Raw genomic sequence first — 19,717 nt, 5'->3', positions numbered from 1 at the left:
TTTAGCAAGTCAGGGAGAGTCTAGAGGGAAACGCTATGCTCTGACAAGGCAGGGCGGGGCCTGGAGAGAAACCCTCTGCTTTGGCAAGGCAGGGAGTGTCTGGAGGGAAACCCTCTGTTTTGGCAAGGCAGGGAGTGTCTGGAGGGAAACCCTCTGTTTTGGCAACGCAGGGAGAGTCTGGAGGGAAACCGTCTGCTCTGACAAGGCAGGGCGGGAGTCTGGAGGGAAACCTTCTGCTCCAATAAGGCAGGGGAGGGGGTCTGGAGGGAAATCCTCTGCTTTGGCAAGGCAGGGGGGGTCTGGATGGAAACCATCTGGTCTGACAAGGCAGGGGGGGTCTCGAGGAAAACCCTCTGTTCTGACAAGGCACGGCGCATCTTAGGGAAATCCTCTGCTCTGGCAAGGCAGAGGAGGGGGTCTGGAGGGAAACCCTCTGCTCTTGCAAGGCAGGGGGAGTCTGGAGGGAAACCCTCTGCTCTGACAAGGCAGGAGGGGTGGTGGTCTGGAGGGAAACCCTCTGCTCAGCCAAAGCAATGGGGGTCTGGAGGGAAACCCTCTGCTTTAGCAGGGCAGGGGGGGTGTGGAGGGAAAACTTATCCAGCGCTGTCCTCCAGATAGTCTCGTCCCTTCACCTGATGAAGGCCGCTTTTGTGGTGGCCGAAACGTCGTGAGAACTTTATTGCGTTATTTTCTTTTATCAATTTATATTTTATTCTCATTCTACTTGAGTTTACCGAAAGAACCAAAGAAGAGGAACCGTCTGCTCTGACAAGGCAGGAGGGGTGGGGGTCTGGAGGGAAACCCTCTGCTTTAGCAAGTCAGGGAGATTTAAAGCTTTCGTGACTGCTAGGATCCATACTCTTTGGTTCTATTGGGTAAAGTCACGTAGGTGAAAATAAAATAACAAAAAATCACGACGTTTCGGCCACAACAAAAGCGGCCTTCATCAGGTGAAGGGACGATACTGTCTGGAGGACAGTGCTGGAGTGAGAAAAGCCACACTCAGATCACAACCTTTAAGCTGTGTGAGAAGAAAACAAAGCGCCTTGACAAAGGAATTAGCATATAATTTATCATTGAAATGGCTCATTGAAATAGCTAAGTTAAAGTATACACATCCGCAGAGGTACCCCTTGACAAAGGAATTAGCATAGAATTTAGCATTGAAATAGCTGAGTGATTAGCTTGTATCTGGTCACAGAAATAGCTATGTTAAAGTCAGAGCATATACATTCACCGAGGCACCTAGTACCAATCAAACAGGAGAATTTAGCGAAACACAACCACGCTCAGACAGCGGACCTTTAAACTGTGTGCGAGCAAACAAGGTGTTCTGACAAAGAAATTAGCATAAAAATTAGCATTTGATTGGCCAATTTTAGAAAAGAGGTGGTGTACATACAGGTGAACATGCCATTTGGCGCGGGGGGGGGGGGGGGGAGTTTACCTATTGATGGTGTGAATAGGAATTTATAAAAGCTGCGAAAGTTTGGGGTACCACTACTTGAAATAATATACTGTACCATTGAAATTAGTTTAATGTTTAGTTCGATTTAGAACATCTTTCCAATGGTTGCTTAATTTGAAACCATCTTCTCGGTTGAAATTGTGTCTGTGTTTGTAGATCTGAATTGCTTCATGAACAAATCTCTGATAAAAGCCCGTGGGTTTGCAAAGAACCTTGGTATCGGAGAAAATTATATCGTGATCCCCCACAGCGTTGTAACAGTGATCAGCCACGGCAGAAGAATTCATTTTGCCGTGTTTCAAATCTGATTTGTGCTCGCGAATTCGGTCAGAGACTTGTCGCTTTGTCTCCCCGATATAGCAATCATCGCAGGTACAACTCAATTTGTAAACCCCGGGGTACTGTAAGTCAGGAATGACATCCTTAACTGATGGGATCAGATCACGAATTTTGTGTACTGTATTGAACTGGACCTGGATCTTGTGTTTGTTTAAAATTTTGGAAATATTTTTAGTAACGCCTGCTATATATGGTAGTATGATGGTTTTCACCGGAGTATCAAGTGGTTGTTTCTGTATGGAGGTAGAAACAGCTTGGCGGATGGTACGGTCAGAGTAACCATTCCTTTTGAGGGCCAGGTGTACATGTTTAAATTCACTGGTCCGGTAGGGGCTGGTAAGAATGTTACAACAACAAATACTACAAACACATGATAATAGTGCAAAGTACAAGAAAGGTTAACAAATCACCCAAACACAAACAAATAAAACTAAACCAGCCCCATCATACTCTTTGGTTCTTTCGGTAAAGTCACGTAGGTATAAAATAAAATAAATCACGATGTTTCGGGTGCAACACAAGCGTCCATCATCGGGTGGGGAAAGCATGGTCTGCTGCTGAGGCAGACTGATTTATTTGATTTTATACCTACGTGACTGTGCCGAAAGAACCACAGAGTATGGATTCCTGCAGTCACGAAAGCTTCAAATCAAGAACACCCCCATCATACCAGTCAAAGCCCACTGAGGTACTAACTTATTTTTCAGATGGAACCTGGTCACAAATGAAAGCTCAACCTCGTTGTAAACCACGCACGCACGCGAGCACAAACCGCTACTGTAGGCGATTGCGCAGGTACGCGAGCGCTGTTCACCACCGAAAATAGTCGTGTAGGCACGCGCATCCTGAACAATACTGTAAACGATCATACAGGTACGGACACCAAGCACGCTCTACTCCCTTATTCGCCGCAAACAGCCGCGTGTGCGCGCGAACACAAAACACTCTCCACCCTCCTCTTCACCCTCCAAAGGACCACACACGAAACAGTTTATTCCCCTACCAGTTATTTTATTTACCGCGAGCAACCCGTTAAGCTACACGTAATTGTGTGGGTCAGTGGATGTCAGCCTATTCCCCTTGGGATCCTAGACTGTATTTCCTCTGCCTATCGCTCTGCTTTCTACCCTCGATCAAATAGCCCAAACTTACCTCTCTCTCTTACTCACGTGTACTTCCACTCTGCTGCACTGGAAGCTGTAGAAAAGCGATCAGTAGAGGGTTGAGCCTGGCTGCGCTGAAGTTCATCACGCGGACGTCTCGAACGGCTAAATCCCCTCCTGTGTGGACCGCGATGATCTTGAAGAACTGCCTTGCTACCTGAATCCCCCACCCTTTATCCCACCTACAACAAAGGAATTTCGCCGTTTCGCTTCCTTGGCCTCCCGTCCAATCAGGGGCTCGGATTTTCCCGCCCTTCGATACCCGGATCCCAACTCGGGTGATGTCGCCGCAGTGATCTCTCCGACGTCCGCTCTCTATTCTCCCGCTACCAGTCCACTGACCCGTGCTTGTGTGTGTGTGGTTCCACTCGCGGTGGCTCGATGGCCCTTGCCGTGACCATGCAACTTTAATATTAGGTCCCGGCGCCGCAGTGCATGTCAGCTACAGGGGGAAGATCGCCCAATTTCCCGGCCGCAGGAAACCATGAAGATCGATCCCATTAGGGACTTCTGGAAAAAAAACCTATCGGCCGGGTGACCTCCCCTCCCGGCTCAACGTGGGGCGTGTGTGGGGGTGGCGAGGGTGCACCGCGTCGGCGTCGGCATCCCCCGGTGGCGGCTTCACGGCGGTGGGCACGGCCTCGGCAGAGCGGCTCTGCTGCGGCGGCCTCACGACTGTGCAGTGGGCAAAACGCGGACGTCTGAGAAGGCACCAGCCCCGGGAGAGTGGCGGAAAATCCGAGGCATCGGTGACGGCGTCGCGGCGGTGGGCACGGCTCCGCTGGAGCGGCTCCGCTGCGGCGGAACCACAGATGACGGTTCCCCAAGATGGAGAATACCCGTCTCCCTCAAGGTGGACGACCTTGATGAAGATGCTGCACAGTGGGCCGGTGGCCATCACTTACGCCGTGGAGAGCGCGGGGATCACCATTACCAGCCTAAGAGTCTGGCTGAAGAATCCACTAATAAGAGAGAGAGTATGCTGGCGTCACTGTCACATAGAACATCAGCAGGACACCACAACAGAGACACCATACCCAGAGAGGCATCATGGATATAGATCACTCAGGCAAATGTCATAATCTCACATGCATAGATGACACAAATCAGAATCAGAATATTTATACTGGAGGAATCCGATGAGCTATTAAGCTATTTTTCACAGATGTACAGGAGAAGCAGGTTAGAACGTTACAACAACAAACAATAAAAAATCACACTCACATCCTCGACAAAGTCGCACACATTTATTACAAGCACACATTGTTCATGTTGTGGATTACAAATAGTTGTCCGATATTTGCCACTGAAAGGCAGGTACAACACTCGTGCTCAATCAATGGTGGTGGTGTGGCAGATGGCAAGTGAAAAAAAAAATATTTGAGTGGAGTGACCAACAGGGGAAGAAGGAGACTGCAATCTCTTACCTCATAATGATTTTGTTTCCGGTTTTAAACAGAAGTCATCGCAGCGCAGACGAGTTTACCGAAGCCGGTACATGAGAGGATCCATGTGGAAATTGGCTCGGAGCAAGTGCCACCCCATGAAAATCAAGAGGACCCATAGATCCCTCAAGACTCAACTGTATGGCTGCTCCATGATGAATAGCTCACCAACACTTACCAGCGCACCCACCAACAGCACCACTCCTACCAACAACACCACTCCTACCAACACCACCATTCCTACCAACACCACCATGACAAACCCCACCCCGAAAAACACCGCTATCTCGACTAACACCATCACACTTTCAAATACCACCACCTCTACCAATACTATCCTGACTAACACCACCACCCCTTCCACCCCTACACACCCTACCAACAGCATTTTCTCCACCTTCACTACCACCCGGACCAACACCATCATCCCAGCTGAGCGTGAGTGGTGTCACCTCATGATAATGGCCCGCACCAATGCCCGCCGCACTAAAATAAGCTCAATTACCCCTACCAGCTCAATCACCAACTCCACCGCTCCTACCAACTCCGCCACTTTGACCAATCCCACGTTTACCAACATTACCGCCTCTACCCTCACTACCACCCCTACCCACATCACCCCAGCTGAGCATGTGTCCAGCCTCATAATCATGAGGGAAAAGAGATCACTCTTCATGGCTGGATGAATGCCTGCTCCACCACTCCTACCAACTCCACCACCTCTACCAACCACACACCTACTAACACTACCTCCTCTACTAACCCAACCCTGACCACCATCACTTCCTCTAACCTCACCACCACTCCTTCCCACATCATCACCCCAGCTGAGCGTGAGTCCCGCCTCGTGATCATGAGGGCAAAGAGACCACTCTTCATGGCCCGGATCAATGCCTGCTCCACCACTCCTACCAACTCCACCACCTTTAGAATCCGCACACCTACCAACACCACCACCCCTCCCAACACCGCTACCCTTACCAAACGCAACTACTCCGACGAACACCACCACTCCTACCAAAACCAACCCTACCAACACCAAGCATACCAACACCATTATTCCTACCAACACCACTCCCCCTACCAACACCAACCCTACCAACACCAACCCTACCAACACCAACCCTACCAACACAATGACTCCTACCAACACGACCACCCCAACCGACACCATCACTCTTCCCAACAACAGCCCTATCAACGCTACCTATCCTACAATTGCCAACTCTATAAACACCTTTACCTCTACCAACACCACCACCACCACCCCAAATAAGAAATAATACAAAATAAATAACATTCCAACATCGCTGCACCCTTTCCATGTTCCCTCCTTTGTTTACGCGTCATCCATTAAAATAAGTTATTGTTATTTATTAAGAATAATAGTTACTAAGAATATTGTTTTGTATTAAGTGAAGTCATAATAAAGTTCGAAAAGCTGGTTCATGTAGATCCTTTGTCAGTCATTTCTGGATGATTGCCTCGCCTTGCCTACATTCACCTTGGTGACTCAATCACATGCTCAAGGACACGAGTGATATTTTCGGCTAACAGAAGGTGTGAACCTACCTTCACCACCAGCAGTTGGATGGACTGGTGAAGTTGTCTAAACAGAACCATTTATATGCCCGATGTTGATTGCTTCCAATGTGTATGCTTGTGACTGACAGATCTGTGGTGAGCAGAAGTGTAAAGGTTAGCGTGCTGCGCTACGAACCCGGCGACCCGAGTTCAATTTCCACTCATGGCCAACACCAGTGATGATTATCTAAATCGTTACTAGGCCTCCCCTAGGTCGACTCAGTCTCAAATTAGTGCCTGGTGCTCATTTAGCTTAGGCTACCTCACATGCCATGTCAGCCTTCATAAGGCGCTCGCTAACAGCGCTTGCCACAACAGTCTTAAGTCTTTACGGAGGATCTTTGTCTTTGACTGACACATCTGTGGGCTAGAGTGTAGCTTGATTTAGTGTTCATGTGAGGGATGTGCTTTGCCTGCCACCGCCACTGCGTCTCCGCTCATGTGTGTTTAGCCGTGTCAGTGACGCGCCACGATGTCACTGCTGCTGCTGCTGTCACTGCCACGACCCAGTCGGTGTAGGGTGCTCTGGGACGAACTAAAAAAGTGGCACGAGGATTATCGCTCCTACTTCAGCAGATCAAGAACGGTTCTCATGGAGTCATCAAAATGCACCTGAAACCACTGCTGAGCATCTCAATCACATATGTGAAATGTCAACAGTGGTGTCCGTTGCCCCTGCTGTGAGTGGTGGAGATGTCCGTGAGTGGTGATGTCCCTGAGTGGCGGTGGAGTCTTTGTACAACGCGGCTGCTGTATTCGTGATGAAATAACCTGAGACGAGCATGCTTGGTGGAGCTCAACAGTAGGTGGTGAGGCAGAGGTGTGAACTGAAAGTTCGAGCTTAAGGCGTGAGCTCAAGGTGTAAGCTCGAGGTATAAGCTGATGTGAGCTGGAGATGCGATCTGGAGGGGAGCACGCGGTGTCCCCATGCTCACAAGCGTCGTGTTGCGGGAGGTGGCCCGAACTAAACTATTTTTATTTACCAAGTAAGGCCCACTGGTCCATGTAGCTCTTTTTCAGACGCGACCTGGTCACAAGGGAGCAGCGGCACTCTGCGCTGTCTTCGCGGAGGGGGTCCAAGGGGCGTTGGGGGGGGCTCTGGGGTGCGGTCACCGCATCGCGCCGCTTTTAGATGCGCTTCTGTGGCCATCTGGACCCCTCTTCCTTCCGATATTTGGAAGCCATTGGAGCTCTGCACTTTTAAGTCTTTGACAACTCATTTTCTTAGAACCGCTTTTTGTGCTTAGTTTGTTGTCCTTCCCCAGCACCTTCGATTAGCGCGGTTGGCTACGTACGGTGTGATAGAAGTTCAACATACATACATGTTGTATGTTAGTGCTGTATTTTGTGCATTGGTGTTGCAGCCAGCCAGAAACCGGCGCGACCAACAATATCCCCAAGCTCTGTGGTCCTACATTGGGATTATTTGTCGATACCGCGTTGGCAGTGGTGCACAAATAACACAAATCACTGAACTCATTCGTTAATACAACGGCTGCCTTAAGAGGAAAATATATCATGGGCGATGTTTCAGGCAATGGGCCCCACTGCATGGCATATGTTTGCCCAGCTCCATTCAAGAGCGAGTATACATGTGAGGGGAGAGAACCAACGCGTGTGAGGGGGAAACATTCAATCTCCGAGAGCTGGAAATGTCTCCGCTTGCTGCGATGCCCAGACCCTGGCTAGGCCAGGAGATGGCGACCTCAGCGACGACGGGGAAGGAGTTTCACCAAATTTGTGTGGCGATCCACACGTGCACGCACACACACATAGACTTACACACTCACACACACAGACTCACTCACAGACAGACTCACTCACAGACTCACTCAACAACAACCGCCATTTGCCACTAAGTGGCGGCGACGTCACCACGACGCTTTTGCCAGGCCATGTGCACCTTGAGGCCACGTGAAGTGTCGAACGCCCGCTGGCAGGAGGTCATGGGGCAGACCCAGGTGCCACGGGTCGACTGAGATGACTGGCTGATGCACCACCTGTGCCCCCTACTGTGCCAACCTGCTGTGCCTTAGTCACCCGGCGCTCCGCTCGTTGTTGTGAGCGTCGCTCCTCCGCCCTCCGTTGTTGGAGGGCGACTGCCTCCAACTGCCCAGTAGCGTTCTTCACGAGCCTCTTCCACAGAGGCCGATCTTGACACCGCTGGTACCAGTCATCGGCAAGTCCACTCAGCTCCACGTCCTCCTGTACCACATCACTCCATCTCTTCTCTAGCCCGTGCCGCGCCCGTTTATCCCCCTCGATCCGACCGAACAAAAGCTGTTTCGGCATGCGGTGGCTGGGCATGAGGGCTACATGACCCAGCCAACACAGCCTTGCCTGCCAGAGGAGCTCACCGATGGGACCTTGCCCAGATCTTTCAAGGATTTATGAGCTCCTCACACAATCCAGCCTGGTTAAACCCAGGATGGATCGTAGGCAGGCCAGCTTAAATGTTTCCAACCTGCGAAGATGCTCCATTATGGGGGTTCACGTTTCGCAAGTGTAGAGAAGGAAGGTTATGACCGTGGCCGAGAAGACCTGAAGCTTAATGCGAAGCGACAGACCAGGTAGCTTCCACACAGCGTTACGCAACCGATGAAAAGATATTGCCGCTCACACACTCACTCACACACTCACACAGACACACACACACAGACTGACACAAAGATCCCCCGTATATCCTGAACAGACTTTTGGGGCAAGTGCTGTTAGCGAGCAGCTATGCATGGCACACGAGGAGGTGTGCAGCCAGCACCACGCCCGGCCGCCTTTTTCTCCCTAGTGGCGATGTTTACACACAGCACCGCGCTAACCGCTGCACCACCACGCGCACTCATCGGCACGCGCGCTCATCGGCACGCGCGCTCATCGGCACGCGCGCTCATCGGCACGCGCGCTCATCGGCACGCGCGCTCATCGGCACGCGCGCTCATCGGCACGCGCGCTCATCGGCACGCGCGCTCATCGGCACGCGCGCTCATCGGCACGCGCGCTCATCGGCACGCGCGCTCATCGGCACGCGCGCTCATCGGCACGCGCGCTCATCGGCACGCGCGCTCATCGGCACGCGCGCTCATCGGCACGCGCGCTCATCGGCACGCGCGCTCATCGGCACGCGCGCTCATCGGCACGCGCGCTCATCGGCACGCGCGCTCATCGGCACGCGCGCTCATCGGCACGCGCGCTCATCGGCACGCGCGCTCATCGGCACGCGCGCTCATCGGCACGCGCGCTCATCGGCACGCGCGCTCATCGGCACGCGCGCTCATCGGCACGCGCGCTCATCGGCACGCGCGCTCATCGGCACGCGCACTCATCGGCACGCGCACTCATCGGCACGCGCACTCATCGGCACGCGCACTCATCGGCACGCGCACTCATCGGCACGCGCACTCATCGGCACGCGCACTCATCGGCACGCGCAGTCATCGGCACGCGCTGTCATCGGCACGCGCTGTCATCGGCACGCGGTGTCATCGGCACGCGGTGTCATCGGCACGCGGTGTCATCGGCACGCGGTGTCATCGGCACGCGGTGTCATCGGCACGCGGTGTCATCGGCACGCGGTGTCATCGGCACGCGGTGTCATCGGCACGCGGTGTCATCTGCACGCGGTGTCATCGGCACGCGGTGTCATCGGCACGCGGTGTCATCGGCACGCGGTGTCATCGGCACGCGGTGTCATCGGCACGCGGTGTCATCGGCACGCGGTGTCATCGGCACGCGGTGTCATCGGCACGCGGTGTCTACGGCACGCGGTGTCTACGGCACGCGGTGTCTACGGCACGCGGTGTCATCGGCACGCGGTGTCATCGGCACGCGGTGTCATCGGCACGCGGTGTCATCGGCACGCGGTGTCATCGGCACGCGGTGTCATCGGCACGCGGTGTCATCGGCACGCGGTGGCATCGGCACGCGGTGGCATCGGCACGCGGTGTCATCGGCACGCGGTGTCATCGGCACGCGGTGGCATCGGCACGCGGTGGCATCGGCACGCGGTGTCATCGGCACGCGTGTCATCGCGTGTCATCGGCACGCGGTGTCATCGGCACGCGCAGTCATCGGCACGCGCAGTCATCGGCACGCGCAGTCATCGGCACGCGCAGTCATCGGCACGCGCAGTCATCGGCACGCGCACTCATCGGCACGCGCACTCATCGGCACGCGCACTCATCGGCACGCGCACTCATCGGCACGCGCACTCATCGGCACGCGCACTCATCGGCACGCGCACTCATCGGCACGCGCACTCATCGGCACGCGCACTCATCGGCACGCGCACTCATCGGCACGCGCACTCATCGGCACGCGCACTCATCGGCACGCGCACTCATCGGCACGCGCACTCATCGGCACGCGCACTCATCGGCACGCGCACTCATCGGCACGCGCACTCATCGGCACGCGCACTCATCGGCACGCGCACTCATCGGCACGCGCACTCATCGGCACGCGCACTCATCGGCACGCGCACTCATCGGCACGCGCACTCATCGGCACGCGCACTCATCGGCACGCGCACTCATCGGCACGCGCTGTCATCGGCACGCGCTGTCATCGGCACGCGCTGTCATCGGCACGCGCTGTCATCGGCACGCGGTGTCATCGGCACGCGGTGTCATCGGCACGCGGTGTCATCGGCACGCGGTGTCATCGGCACGCGGTGTCATCGGCACGCGGTGTCATCGGCACGCGGTGTCATCGGCACGCGGTGTCATCGGCACGCGGTGTCATCGGCACGCGGTGTCATCGGCACGCGGTGTCATCGGCACGCGGTGTCATCGGCACGCGGTGTCATCGGCACGCGGTGTCATCGGCACGCGGTGTCATCGGCACGCGGTGTCATCGGCACGCGGTGTCATCGGCACGCGGTGTCATCGGCACGCGGTGTCATCGGCACGCGGTGTCATCGGCACGCGGTGTCATCGGCACGCGGTGTCATCGGCACGCGGTGTCATCGGCACGCGGTGTCATCGGCACGCGGGGTCATCGGCACGCGGGGTCATCGGCACGCGGGGTCATCGGCACGCGGGGTCATCGGCACGCGGGGTCATCGGCACGCGGGGTCATCGGCACGCGGGGTCATCGGCACGCGGGGTCATCGGCACGCGGTGTCATCGCCACGCGGTGTCATCGCCACGCGGTGTCATCGCCACGCGGTGTCATCGCCACGCGGTGTCATCGCCACGCGGTGTCATCGGCACGCGGTGTCATCGGCACGCGGTGGCATCGGCACGCGGTGGCATCGGCACGCGGTGGCATCGGCACGCGGTGGCATCGGCACGCGGTGGCATCGGCACGCGGTGTCATCGGCACGCGGTGTCATCGGCACGCGGTGTCATCGGCACGCGGTGTCATCGGCACGCGGTGTCATCGGCACGCGGTGTCATCGGCACGCGGTGTCATCGGCACGCGGTGTCATCGGCACGCGGTGTCATCGGCACGCGGGGTCATCGGCACGCCGCGGGGTCATCGGCACGCGGGGTCATCGGCACGCGGGGTCATCGGCACGCGGGGTCATCGGCACGCGGGTCATCGGCACGCGGGGTCATCGGCACGCGGGGTCATCGGCACGCGGTGTCATCGCCACGCGGTGTCATCGCCACGCGGTGTCATCGCCACGCGGTGTCATCGCCACGCGGTGTCATCGCCACGCGGTGTCATCGGCACGCGGTGTCATCGGCACGCGGTGGCATCGGCACGCGGTGGCATCGGCACGCGGTGGCATCGGCACGCGGTGGCATCGGCACGCGGTGGCATCGGCACGCGGTGGCATCGGCACGCGGTGGCATCGGCACGCGGTGTCATCGGCACGCGGTGTCATCGGCACGCGGTGTCATCGGCACGCGGTGTCATCGGCACGCGTAGTCATCGGCACGCGTAGGCATCGGCACGCGGTGTCATCGGCACGCGGTGTCATCGGCACGCGGTGTCATCGGCACGCGGTGTCATCGGCACGCGGTGTCATCGGCACGCGGGGTCATCGGCACGCGGGGTCATCGGCACGCGGGGTCATCGGCACGCGGGGTCATCGGCACGCGGGGTCATCGGCACGCGGTGTCATCGGCACGCGGTGTCATCGGCACGCGGTGTCATCGGCACGCGGTGTCATCGGCACGCGGTGTCATCGGCACGCGGTGTCATCGGCACGCGGTGTCATCGGCACGCGGTGTCATCGCCACGCGGTGTCATCGCCACGCGGTGTCATCGCCACGCGGTGTCATCGCCACGCGGTGGCATCGGCACGCTGTGGCATCGGCACGCGGTGGCATCGGCACGCGGTGGCATCGGCACGCGGTGGCATCGGCACGCGGTGGCATCGGCACGCGGTGGCATCGGCACGCGGTGGCATCGGCACGCGGTGGCATCGGCACGCGGTGGCATCGGCACGCGGTGGCATCGGCACGCGGTGTCATCGGCACGCGGTGTCATCGGCACGCGTAGTCATCGGCACGCGTAGTCATCGGCACGCGTAGTCATCGGCACGCGTAGTCATCGGCACGCGAAGTCATCGGCACGCGCAGTCATCGGCACGCGCAGTCATCGGCACGCGCACTCATCGGCACGCGCACTCATCGGCACGCGCACTCATCGGCACGCGCACTCATCGGCACGCGCACTCATCGGCACGCGCACTCATCGGCACGAGCACTCATCGGCACGCGCACTCATCGGCACGCGCACTCATCGGCACGCGCACTCATCGGCACGCGCACTCATCGGCACGCGCACTCATCGGCACGCGCACTCATCGGCACGCGCACTCATCGGCACGCGCACTCATCGGCACGCGCACTCATCGGCACGCGCACTCATCGGCACGCGCACTCATCGGCACGCGCACTCATCGGCACGCGCACTCATCGGCACGCGCACTCATCGGCACGCGCACTCATCGGCACGCGCACTCATCGGCACGCGCACTCATCGGCACGCGCACTCATCGGCACGCGCACTCATCGGCACGCGCACTCATCGGCACGCGCACTCATCGGCACGCGCACTCATCGGCACGCGCACTCATCGGCACGCGCACTCATCGGCACGCGCACTCATCGGCACGCGCACTCATCGGCACGCGCACTCATCGGCACGCGCACTCATCGGCACGCGCACTCATCGGCACGCGCACTCATCGGCACGCGCACTCATCGGCACGCGCACTCATCGGCACGCGCACTCATCGGCACGCGGTGTCATCGGCACGCGGTGTCATCGGCACGCGGTGTCATCGGCACGCGGTGTCATCGGCACGCGGTGTCATCGGCACGCGGTGTCATCGGCACGCGGTGTCATCGGCACGCGGTGTCATCGGCACGCGGTGTCATCGGCACGCGGTGTCATCGGCACGCGGTGTCATCGGCACGCGGTGTCATCGGCACGCGGTGTCATCGGCACGCGGTGTCATCGGCACGCGGTGTCATCGGCACGCGGTGTCTACGGCACGCGGTGTCATCGGCACGCGGTGTCATCGGCACGCGGTGTCATCGGCACGCGGTGTCATCGGCACGCGGTGTCATCGGCACGCGGTGTCATCGGCACGCGGTGTCATCGGCAGGCGGTGTCATCGGCACGCGGTGTCATCGGCACGCGGTGGCATCGGCACGCGGTGGCATCGGCACGCGGTGGCATCGGCACGCGGTGGCATCGGCACGCGGTGGCATCGGCACGCGGTGGCATCGGCACGCGGTGGCATCGGCACGCGGTGGCATCGGCACGCGGTGTCATCGGCACGCGGTGTCATCGGCACGCGGTGTCATCGGCACGCGGTGTCATCGGCACGCGCAGTCATCGGCACGCGCAGTCATCGGCACGCGCAGTCATCGGCACGCGCAGTCATCGGCACGCGCAGTCATCGGCACGCTCACTCATCGGCACGCTCACTCATCGGCACGCTCACTCATCGGCACGCGCACTCATCGGCACGCGCACTCATCGGCACGCGCACTCATCGGCACGCGCACTCATCGGCACGCGCACTCATCGGCACGCGCACTCATCGGCACGCGCACTCATCGGCACGCGCTCTCATCGGCACGCGCTCTCATCGGCACGCGCTCTCATCGGCACGCGCACTCATCGGCAGGCGCACTCATCGGCACGCGCACTCATCGGCACGCGCTGTCATCGGCACGCGCTGTCATCGGCACGCGGTGTCATCGGCACGCGGTGTCATCGGCACGCGGGGTCATCGGCACGCGGGGTCATCGGCACGCGGGGTCATCGGCACGCGGGGTCATCGGCACGCGGGGTCATCGGCACGCGGGGTCATCGGCACGCGGGGTCATCGCCACGCGGTGTCATCGCCACGCGGTGTCATCGCCACGCGGTGTCATCGCCACGCGGTGTCATCGGCACGCGGTGTCATCGGCACGCGGTGTCATCGGCACGCGGTGTCATCGGCACGCCGTGGCATCGGCACGCGGTGGCATCGGCACGCGGTGGCATCGGCACGCGGTGGCATCGGCACGCGGTGGCATCGGCACGCGGTGGCATCGGCACGCGGTGTCATCGGCACGCGGTGTCATCGGCACGCGGTGTCATCGGCACGCGGTGTCATCGGCACGCGGTGTCATCGGCACGCGTAGTCATCGGCACGCGTAGTCATCGGCACGCGTAGTCATCGGCACGCGTAGTCATCGGCACGCGTAGTCATCGGCACGCGTAGTCATCGGCACGCGGTGTCATCGGCACGCGGTGTCATCGGCACGCGGTGTCATCGGCACGCGGGGTCATCGGCACGCGGGGTCATCGGCACGCGGGGTCATCGGCACGCGGGGTCATCGGCACGCGGTGTCATCGGCACGCGGTGTCATCGGCACGCGGTGTCATCGGCACGCGGTGTCATCGGCACGCGGTGTCATCGCCACGCGGTGTCATCGCCACGCGGTGTCATCGCCACGCGGTGTCATCGCCACGCGGTGTCATCGGCACGCGGTGTCATCGGCACGCGGTGGCATCGGCACGCGGTGGCATCGGCACGCGGTGGCATCGGCACGCGGTGGCATCGGCACGCGGTGGCATCGGCACGCGGTGGCATCGGCACGCGGTGTCATCGGCACGCGGTGTCATCGGCACGCGGTGTCATCGGCACGCGGTGTCATCGGCACGCGTAGTCATCGGCACGCGTAGTCGTCGGCACGCGTAGTCGTCGGCACGCGAAGTCGTCGGCACGCGCAGTCGTCGGCACGCGCAGTCGTCGGCACGCGCAGTCGTCGGCACGCGCAGTCGTCGGCACGCGCAGTCGTCGGCACGCGCACTCGTCGGCACGCGCACTCGTCGGCACGCGCACTCGTCGGCACGCGCACTCGTCGGCACGCGCACTCGTCGGCACGCGCACTCGTCGGCACGCGCACTCGTCGGCACGCGCACTCGTCGGCACGCGCACTCATCGGCACGCGCACTCGTCGGCACGCGCACTCATCGGCACGCGCACTCGTCGGCACGCGCACTCATCGGCACGCGCACTCATCGGCACGCGCACTCATCGGCACGCGCACTCATCGGCACGCGCACTCATCGGCACGCGCACTCATCGGCACGCGCACTCATCGGCACGCGCACTCATCGGCACGCGCACTCATCGGCACGCGCACTCATCGGCACGCGCACTCATCGGCACGCGCACTCATCGGCACGCGCACTCATCGGCACGCGCACTCATCGGCACGCGCACTCATCGGCACGCGCACTCATCGGCACGCGCACTCATCGGCACGCGCACTCATCGGCACGCGCACTCATCGGCACGCGCACTCATCGGCACGCGCACTCATCGGCACGCGCACTCATCGGCACGCGCACTCATCGGCACGCGCACTCATCGGCACGCGCACTCATCGGCACGCGCACTCATCGGCACGCGCACTCATCGGCACGCGCACTCATCGGCACGCGCACTCATCGGCACGCGAACTCATCGGCACGCGCACTCATCGGCACGCGCACTCATCGGCACGCGCACTCATCGGCACGCGCACTCATCGGCACGCGCACTCATCGGCACGCGCACTCATCGGCACGCGCACTCATCGGCACGCGCACTCATCGGCACGCGCAGCCATCGGCACGCGCAGCCATCGGCACGCGGTGTCATCGGCACGCGGTGTCATCGGCACGCGGTGTCATCGGCACGCGGTGTCATCGGCACGCGGTGTCATCGGCACGCGGTGTCATCGGCACGCGGTGTCATCGGCACGCGGTGTCATCGGCACGCGGTGTCATCGGCACGCGGTGTCATCGGCACGCGGTGTCATCGGCACGCGGTGTCATCGGCACGCGGTGTCATCGGCACGCGGTGTCATCGGCACGCGGTGTCATCGGCACGCGGTGTAATCGGCACGCGGTGTCATCGGCACGCGGTGTCATCGGCACGCGGTGGCATCGGCACGCGGTGGCATCGGCACGCGGTGGCATCGGCACGCGGTGGCATCGGCACGCGGTGGCATCGGCACGCGGTGGCATCGGCACGCGGTGTCATCGGCACGCGGTGTCATCGGCACGCGGTGTCATCGGCACGCGGTGTCATCGGCACGCGGTGTCATCGGCACGCGGTGTCATCGGCACGCGGTGTCATCGGCACGCGTAGTCATCGGCACGCGTAGTCATCGGCACGCGTAGTCATCGGCACGCGTAGTCATCGGCACGCGTAGTCATCGGCACGCGGTGTCATCGGCACGCGGTGTCATCGGCACGCGGTGTCATCGGCACGCGGGGTCATCGGCACGCGGGGTCATCGGCACGCGGGGTCATCGGCACGCGGGGTCATCGGCACGCGGTGTCATCGGCACGCGGTGTCATCGGCACGCGGTGTCATCGGCACGCGGTGTCATCGCCACGCGGTGTCATCGCCACGCGGTGTCATCGCCACGCGGTGTCATCGCCACGCGGTGTCATCGCCACGCGGTGTCATCGCCACGCGGTGGCATCGGCACGCGGTGGCATCGGCACGCGGTGGCATCGGCACGCGGTGGCATCGGCACGCGGTGGCATCGGCACGCGGTGGCATCGGCACGCGGTGGCATCGGCACGCGGTGGCATCGGCACGCGGTGGCATCGGCACGCGGTGGCATCGGCACGCGGTGTCATCGGCACGCGGTGTCATCGGCACGCGGTGTCATCGGCACGCGGAGTCATCGGCACGCGTAGTCATCGGCACGCGTAGTCATCGGCACGCGTAGTCATCGGCACGCGAAGTCATCGGCACGCGAAGTCATCGGCACGCGCAGTCATCGGCACGCGCAGTCATCGGCACGCGCAGTCATCGGCACGCGCACTCATCGGCACGCGCACTCATCGGCACGCGCACTCATCGGCACGCGCACTCATCGGCACGCGCACTCATCGGCACGCGCACTCATCGGCACGCGCACTCATCGGCACGCGCACTCATCGGCACGCGCACTCATCGGCACGCGAACTCATCGGCACGCGCACTCATCGGCACGCGCACTCATCGGCACGCGCACTCATCGGCACGCGCACTCATCGGCACGCGCACTCATCGGCACGCGCACTCATCGGCACGCGCACTCATCGGCACGCGCACTCATCGGCACGCGCACTCATCGGCACGCGCACTCATCGGCACGCGCACTCATCGGCACGCGCACTCATCGGCACGCGCACTCATCGGCACGCGCACTCATCGGCACGCGCACTCAGCGGCACGCGCACTCATCGGCACGCGCACTCATCGGCACGCGCACTCATCGGCACGCGCACTCATCGGCACGCGCACTCATCGGCACGCGCACTCATCGGCACGCGCACTCATCGGCACGCGCACTCATCGGCACGCGCACTCATCGGCACGCGCACTCATCGGCACGCGCACTCATCGGCACGCGCACTCATCGGCACGCGGTGTCATCGGCACGCGGTGTCATCGGCACGCGGTGTCATCGGCACGCGGTGTCATCGGCACGCGGTGTCATCGGCACGCGGTGTCATCGGCACGCGGTGTCATCGGCACGCGGTGTCATCGGCACGCGGTGTCATCGGCACGCGGTGTCATCGGCACGCGGTGTCATCGGCACGCGGTGTCATCGGCACGCGGTGTCATCGGCACGCGGTGGCATCGGCACGCGGTGGCATCGGCACGCGGTGGCATCGGCACGCGGTGGCATCGGCACGCGGTGGCATCGGCACGCGGTGGCATCGGCACGCGGTGTCATCGGCACGCGGTGTCATCGGCACGCGGTGTCATCGGCACGCGCAGTCATCGGCACGCGCAGTCATCGGCACGCGCAGTCATCGGCACGCGCAGTCATCGGCACGCGCAGTCATCGGCACGCGCAGTCATCGGCACGCTCACTCATCGGCACGCTCACTCATCGGCACGCGCACTCATCGGCACGCGCACTCATCGGCACGCGCACTCATCGGCACGCGCACTCATCGGCACGCGCACTCATCGGCACGCGCACTCATCGGCACGCGCACTCATCGGCACGCGCACTCATCGGCACGCGCACTCATCGGCACGCGCACTCATCGGCACGCGCACTCATCGGCACGCGCACTCATCGGCACGCGCACTCATCGGCACGCGCACTCATCGGCACGCGCTCTCATCGGCACGCGCACTCATCGGCACGCGCAGTCATCGGCACGCGCAGTCATCGGCACGCGCAGTCATCGGCACGCGCTGTCATCGGCACGCGGTGTCATCGGCACGCGGTGTCATCGGCACGCGGTGTCATCGGCACGCGGTGTCATCGGCACGCGGTGTCATCGGCACGCGGTGTCATCGGCACGCGGTGTCATCGGCACGCGGTGTCATCGGCACGCGGTGTCATCGGCACGCGGTGTCATCGGCACGCGGTGTCATCGGCACGCGGTGTCATCGGCACGCGGTGTCATCGGCACGCGGTGTCATCGGCACGCGGTGTCATCGGCACGCGGTGTCTACGGCACGCGGTGTCTACGGCACTCGGTGTCTACGGCACGCGGTGTCATCGGCACGCGGTGTCATCGGCACGCGGTGTCATCGGCACGCGGTGTCATCGGCACGCGGTGTCATCGGCACGCGGTGTCATCGGCACGCGGTGTCATCGGCACGCGGTGGCATCGGCACGCGGTGGCATCGGCACGCGGTGGCATCGGCACGCGGTGGCATCGGCACGCGGTGGCATCGGCACGCGGTGGCATCGGCACGCGGTGGCATCGGCACGCGGTGGCATCGGCACGCGGTGGCATCGGCACGCGGTGGCATCGGCACGCGGTGGCATCGGCACGCGGTGGCATCGGCACGCGGTGGCATCGGCACGCGGTGTCATCGGCACGCGGTGTCATCGGCACGCGGTGTCATCGGCACGCGGTGTCATCGGCACGCGTAGTCATCGGCACGCGTAGTCATCGGCACGCGTAGTCATCGGCACGCGTAGTCATCGGCACGCGTAGTCATCGGCACGCGTAGTCATCGGCACGCGTAGTCATCGGCACGCGGTGTCATCGGCACGCGGTGTCATCGGCACGCGGTGTCATCGGCACGCGGTGTCATCGGCACGCGGTGTCATCGGCACGCGGTGTCATCGGCACGCGGTGTCATCGGCACGCGGTGTCATCGGCACGCGGTGTCATCGGCACGCGGTGTCATCGGCACGCGGTGTCATCGGCACGCGGTGTCATCGGCACGCGGTGTCATCGGCACGCGGTGTCATCGGCACGCGGTGTCATCGGCACGCGGGGTCATCGGCACGCGGGGTCATCGG

This window comes from Petromyzon marinus, chromosome 32 (genome assembly GCF_048934315.1).
Source record: "Petromyzon marinus isolate PM22_M1 ecotype Great Lakes invasive population chromosome 32, UKy_Petmar_22M1.pri1.0, whole genome shotgun sequence".
NCBI lineage: Eukaryota > Metazoa > Chordata > Hyperoartia > Petromyzontiformes > Petromyzontidae > Petromyzon > Petromyzon marinus.
The sequence above is the reverse complement of the archived record's forward strand: the minus strand, read 5'-3'. Positions refer to the sequence as shown.